Genomic DNA, 7,776 nt, shown 5'->3' with positions numbered 1-7,776 from the left:
TATTTAAAATTGGTAGTGATACCGGAAATCTGGATTATCGTATCAGGCGTATCTCTGTATTCTATTATTTGCTGCAGTATTGCACGAGAATCCAGTTTCACATAAGAATGTTTTAGCGAAGTGAAGAAGGATCTCATACACAGCACGTCTTGTTTTGATGTGGAGTCAAAAATCATCTCAATCAAATTCCCCAATTTTGCACTGATAAGCACATTGGCTTGGCTACCGATTCATTGTAATAATTTGATAGAGGGAAATATTCCAAAAAATGAAGTGTAAGTCACGCAGGTGCTGTTTTAATGTCACTGAAAGCATTTTCTTGGGGGACAGAATTAATATGGGGGAGAAAGTTCAAAATATCAGTTTCTATAAAACGATAACATCCGTTCCTTGCAGCAACAAATTCACTTCATTTAGTTCTTTAAATATATCTCTCTGTAAAATATGCAAATGTCAGAAACTACGAGACATTTGAGCAGTTTGATAGTCGAAATTGGTGATCCACACCAAATACCAATACTTCATAGAAGTCTCAGAAGCACTTTGCCTAGCGACAACCACATCACCTCCAGTACTGTGCTCTGACTACCCATTTTTTCGCACAGAAGTTCAAATAATCTGGATTTCAGTAACCAGATTTTAATGTAGTTAATCATTTGCTTTGACCCATTTAACACATATTAAGAGATGCAGTACAGAACACAATGATTGTTTGCATCTGATATATTCTCAAGCACCATCACTGCATCCATCAACACATTTTATCAACTAGTTTCATATTTTTCATGAGATTCGTAATGCAGTTCTTCACCAGTTGTGTTGCTTTGCAAACATTCACATAAAATCAAGTTATCCTCGATTGGTTTATCAAATATTGAACATACAAACACCAGTGATACTGCAAGTCCCGAAACATCAATGGACTCATCTAGCTGTAACGAATATATCAACATTTCAATCAGAAAGCTAACCAATTCTCGATGTCAATGGCCAAATCTTATTTCAATGGTTGACAGTATACTGTTTTGTTGTTTTTTTTTACTGGTCTGCTCATCAGCATATACTTTTCAGTATCTTTCATGCAAGGTTTAATCACATTTTTTCTAATCGCATGTGCTTCTCTCACAAGTGCAATATGGCAACTTACATTAAAATACCTCAATTGCATTTTTGTTGTCTACTTTGACACGTTTTAACATGGAGATTTTACAGACTGTAAGTGTATTAACGTTTCTCTGATATAAACTAATGTTTATATTCGGAATGATTTGTTTCCAAGTACCAACGCAGTTTAGCAGATGCCATGAGACTATTGGCTAATATTTTGTCTCACACGAGACACCGCGCCTGAAGGGAATCTTTATTTCTAATGTGTGTAAATCCATAAAACAAATAACTCTCATTTAATTTACATTTCTTATTGCTTGCTACAAATTCAATTGATTTGAGTAGCGGTTGCTTCATTTTAGAAGAGCCATTTTCTGGGTTTTCGGTAGTAAACTGTTGCAATAGTTCACTTTTAGCTTCGGTCAGTATATCAGAAAAGATTATTTTTTGCTTTAAAGTTCTTTCTTCTATGCACAGATTTATTTTGTTAACTTGAAGATGACTTAGGAAGGTCGAAAAGTTGTTCTCTGCTTATCAGTAAGTGTTAATGCCCATACCAGCCGTTTTGAGATACAGATTCATGAAAAATTGAAAAACAGGATATAACCTTTTCCTAATTTACTTGTGGTTTTCAAAGTACTTACATTTGGCCGCGGTGCGGCAGGTGGTTAGGGCGCTCGAATCGCCATCCCGCCAAATATGCTCGCTCTATTAACCGTGGAGACGTTATAATGTACGGTCAGTCCCATTATTCGTTGGTAAAAGCAGCCAAAAGTTAGTGGTGGTTGTGATGACTAGCTGTCTTCCCTCTAGTCTTTCACTGCTAAATTAGGGACAGCTAGCTCAGGCATCCTTCACGTAGCCTTGCACGACGTTTAAACAAACTTGTCTTCAGTGTTTTAGCTGTTTATTTTGTCATATTTGTCTTCTTTAGTTTTATTATTTTATTGACTGTACCTTGGACCACAAGAGAAGTTTGTTCGCTGTCAATAGCATTAGCTCATTAGCTATTTCACAGTACATTTCCAACACGTAATCTTGCTTATTTTGTATTTTTGTATTTACTAGACAAAGCCTAATTTTCTCACAACGTTGGGTGTTAAAAAAAATGAGTTCATGTAGTTTTAGATATAAGTTTTACAAAACAAAAGATAACCCAACCACTATAATATAATTGTCCCAAAAATACCCTAATTCATGGCATTCAGAAATGTTATGAACAGGTTAAAATTCTGTTATATGTTCAAAGCAGGATTACCAATTTAGTACACAAAGAATATGTCGAACACCGTTATTCTGTGGCTACTAAAATAAAATAGTTGTAATGGGTTTTATATAGAATATAATATTTTATTTCTATGTATCATAAACATGTTTCATAGCAATGAAAAGTCCAGTCCCAAACAATCTCTAAATCTCAGAAAGTGAGGGTAGGTGTTTCTATAATGGGTTCGACAAATGTATTGATGTCTCAGGAAATCAAAAATGTAGAAATTTCAAATCGTCTTCTGATGGGATGATGGAGACAGGTGATAAACTTTTAAATAAACTATCTATTTATGAGGAAGAACCTGAAGAAACAAGAAATCAAGATCGTCAACTAATACTCACAAAGTACCAAAAACCAATACTTAAAGCTACATGTAACATTCTAGCATCACTGATATTTAATAGAGAGCTCGAAGTACCATAGAGCCTTTTGTACTCATATCTTTAACATCATCACTCAGCAGAGGTTCACGCACAATGTGCAAAAAGACTGAGGAACGTCATTAAAGATTCAAATCAGCTGATAAGCAATCTCATCAGAACGGAATAATGTTTCTTCTCAGATAATACAACACAAATTAATGCAGTCTAAACAGACTCTGTAACGTGCTTACTTTGTTAGGTCTACATGACACATGTATATTCCTCAATAGCCTACTATGCACATATGATTGCTAGAATAAGGCGACACAAATAATCCATGCAAGATAAATAACAGTGACACACTTAGAGCAAGTTATCAATTATAGACAAGATTTACAACTGATACCTTAACACCAACTTTTTTTAAAAAGAGCAATAGCTATACGAAAAAGTGTTGTATGCAGCTGTAGTAAATACTGAATACGAACTCACTATTGTAGCTAACCATAAGAAACAGTCGATTAAATCACTGCCATCCTTTCAGTAGAGAAAATCTACTACGGTGATTGTCTAATGTTAAAAACTTGCTGAAATATAGTCGTGGAAATTTACGTGGAGACAGCAACCTCGAGTAACGATGGACAATAACGATTTAAGTAACGATATACAACTACAAAATCGGGAACCTTTAACGCGACATTTTCAATTAGAGTACTAGAAATGCAAGCTGTAGTTTCCAACTAACACAAGAGAAATATACTGGGATATTATTAGGGCAGGAAATGAATGACTTACAAAATTTCACAAAACGACAAAATCAAGAAAGTCACATTAAATTTAAAATTACTTTTTTCTTTTGCAAAAGTTCGATGTGATTCCACACTGCAATAGATATCACCTGCAGTAATTTTATAGTGGAATTATAATAGGGATTGTAGCTTGAGCAGTCAACCAGAAGTAGATCTACTGCCTTGTTTTTTATTCTTTTCGTGATTCCAATTTATAGATTTTAAATTCTCAGTATTTAATTTCCTTGCACGTTGGCTTTATTGATGCACAGCAATGGGTAAATATATACCTGAAGAAAGACACGGGTCTCACTAAGCAGGTATTGATTTTTTACTGGAAGAAAAGCAGCTTTGTTTAACAAAACAAATATGTCTGAAACATTGCTTTAAGTAAAGCTTCCTCTTTTAATACATTTATTTAGTGAAACATGTAGGTAGCCTTGTGTTTAAGGTTTTATGTAAAGACGTTTAGCTCCATCCGAGTATCAAATCAGTCGCTCTAAACAACATCGGATCTATTAGGGAAATTTATAACCACATAAATCAATTTTCAGTGAAAACTAATTAACTTTTAATTAAGGTCATGGACATTTGCAGCGTTCTATGTGTTATAACTGTCTTGGGTTTGGTAGAAAATACTTAACCAATTTTAATTTAGGCTAAAATAATATGAGCAAATGTGAAAATTTGATTCTATCTAACAACCGTGAAATTACTTATTTTGCTTATTATCGGTGCCTGAGTGGTCGTTTAAAGGAGAGTCTGAAGAAATGTTTCAAGAATAAGTCTGCTTTTTAAATGCTTTTTGCTATAATGTTCTATTAAAGTTTTGAGAAAATTTCTGTGCGATCCCTATTATGAATCACTCTTGTGAATGGTTATTTACTTTATTCTTAAATGGATTAATATTACTCTCAAAATTATTCAGGTACTAGTTTGATTATCTATAACACTAATAAATCTCAAACATAATTTATACTTAAGAAAGAAATAATATTTTCGACACGTTTGATCTGTTTCTTTTTGTTGTCAATAAAATATGTCATAAAGAGCGCTAAAACATCACACCGTTTCTCATGTTTTACGCAAGTTATCAAGCAGGAAAATGACTAATATACTTTACAAAGTTGCTATAAATAAATACGTCACATACACGCATAACGATTGTGTAAAATATTCGTTCTTATTTTCGGTACTTAAAACAAATGTGGTACTTGAGTGTCTGAGAAGTTTATGACATGTATAAGATAATAGTGACTCTGTTGTGATAAAACAAACGAAGATTAACATTTCTTATCTTGAAACTTTCATGACACTCACGATTGTTAGCAAAGATAATGATAGTTTCAGTTTCTCCGAACTGATAACAGTTAAACGATAACACAGTGAGAATAATTGAGCTACTTTCAGTTTCCTTGCTTTCACATTAGTCCACAATTCAATCATTATCGTGATTTTTTTCGTTAAATTGTTTCGTTCACAATGTTTAGCGCCATCTTCCGTCAGGCTTGCCGCTGAGACACCAGAATGTATATAAAATATGAGTATTTTACCGGTCACATCATTCAAATTTGGTTGAAAATAATATTTATTACTTCTCGAACTTTTAATTCACGATGAGAATATGTTGTATTAAAATAAGGTTTTAAACACTCTAGCAGTTAAATCAATGATAATTAATTAAATTATCTAACGGAAAAACATTAATTCAATATTTATTTTTATATTACATATCATTGTTGTAAGGACTTTTATTCTCCAGTAAAGTAACTGGCAGTTTATTACCATCATCCAAAAATGAAAGAATAAACACAACGAATTTATATTTATCTCTTGTAAATATGCGATATGAAAATTCTAATTTGTTTAATAGTTAAGTCATTATCACTGTCAGCTTTGAAATGGAGATTTATAATAATATTTTCTTTAAAGTTTCCATCACTTAAAAAAAAACCACGTACTTTAAACAATCAGAGGGGCTTGTTGTGACTCATTCTCTGGTATATGAGTTAGATTATTTTACTATCTCTAATGTTAAAGATAAAATATCTCTAACATGAGCAGCAGCACTATTAATAATTCTGTGAAATTATTTATCTTATTTATCATATGAGCAGAAACAAAAAGTACATTGATAACAAAAGTGTGAATAAGGCAGTTCTTTGATCATGTATTGTAGGCATAAGGGTGGAACACTTGATAGCACCTGGGAAATTGGGCGAGAAAAGAAGTTCAAATAGACAGCGAAAGAAGATCCTGGACAGTTTAGCCAGTTGACTATACAAAGAAGAGGTGAATGAGGTAATCACAAATGTCTGGAATTCAAAAAGAGGAGAGACGTTATCTCCTAGGCCACACAGCACGGCACTTGACAATCGTGATCCATTTTTAAAGACAGCTAGTTTATAAACTTGGTATTCGTCCATACAGTCTTTATATTTAGGGTTAGCTACTACAACAGTCATAAGCAGAGTGGAACACAACATAAACAACGAGCCATCGCGCCTGTAATGGTAAGGTTTTGTAACTGTTTTTCTTTACATGTGTCACAACGAAGAGGATCGAACAGCAACAAAATAAATCATATCTAAGTTCTAGTATGTAAAATATGGCGTTTTGTGTCGCTTAACTCGATAAATTGTTAATATTCTGACAATGTATAATTTTAAAAACAAGTAGTCTTACTACACTTATAATGTGAAAGAAATTAGTTTTTATAACATACAGTTTGTAAAAGACAGTTTTCATTCGTTGGTTGAATAAAATATTCTTGGTGAATTTTCATGATTTATTTTTTAAATATAGTTTTCTATGCGTATGATAAGTGATTTGTGATTTAAAAATAGGTACTCTGCTCAACTGAGTTTTTAAAATCAAGGAACATACCGCTTTATAGCAAGAGGCATATATAAGAATTTAACGTAACTTTTTTTAGAATACGCTTTTATAAAGATAATACTGACAAAACTATGCTCAAAATGAAACTGATTTCACTTTAAGACCAAACACAATCTGTGATGAACTGGGTTTTGAATCAAATTAATATAAATAATTATTTTATCGATGATTGTGGATTTATTGTTAAAAGAGATCTGATATAGATTTAAATAATAAAACACTTAGTTCATAAACGACTAAATACATTTCGAAGGCTACGTGTACTGATAGAAGGGTAGCTTTATATTTAATACAGAAACTTAATTATAAATAGTTAAAAAACAATATATGGCTTCTAAAGTCGACAATACTGGATACACGGAAAATATTTTCAAAAATCTTCATTTATTAGGGATATTCCAATTGAATAATTTCTTCAGTTACCAACCGACTTTTTATGACAGCAGCAACACAACAGGAACAAAAGTGAATACATTAAAATACTTTAATCTTATATTTTCATTATATATGTATATACTGTGTTATCTCTCGCAGAGAAGTGGATTTTTGGTAGAATGAAAAGTAAATGACATTAAGTTATCGTCTCTAGGACTTTCAACAGAGGTGTTGTTTAACCCACTTTATTTCCAGCCGTGTTTCTGAACCTAGTCAGTTCAAGTTATTAACAATAAAACTTTTATTTTCATTGTCCTAAAACATCTCGTTACTTCTGTACGTGCTGTAATGTTGCTGAATATTTAAGATGATGCTTTAATCCACCATTTTAACATGTTAATATTTTGTTTGTTTGTTTTTTAATTTCGCGCAAAGCTAAACGAGGGCTATCTGCGCTAACTGTCCATAATTTAGCAGTGTAAGGCTGGAAGGAAGGCAGCTAGTCATCACCACCCACCGCCAACTCTTGGGCTACTCTTTTACCAACGAATAGTGGGATTGACTGTCACATTATAACGCCCCGATGGCTGAAAGGGCGAGCATGTTTGGTGCGATGGGGATTCGAACCCGTGACTCTCGGATTACGTGTCGAGTGTATTAACCACTTGGCCATGCCGGGCCGGTTTATGAAGAACAAAAGTTGTAAAATAAGTTGTCCTCTGTATTCTTTTGCCCCCCAGTGGCTCAGCGGTATGTCTGAGGACTTACAACGCGAAAAACTGGATTTCGATATCCGTGGTGGGAAGAGCACATATATCCCATTGAGTAACATTGTACTTAATTCAAAACAACAACACCAAAAACAACTGCATTCTTTTATTGAGCAAACTTATAAATGTAGTTCAGATAAACCTACGTTTGAAGCAAATGGTGGAGATGTTTGTGTTATATCTGAATTTAAAGAATATTCATTAAA

The sequence above is a fragment of the Tachypleus tridentatus genome, chromosome 4, assembly GCF_004210375.1.
Source record: "Tachypleus tridentatus isolate NWPU-2018 chromosome 4, ASM421037v1, whole genome shotgun sequence".
NCBI lineage: Eukaryota > Metazoa > Arthropoda > Merostomata > Xiphosura > Limulidae > Tachypleus > Tachypleus tridentatus.
This window is presented reverse-complemented; position numbering follows the sequence as displayed.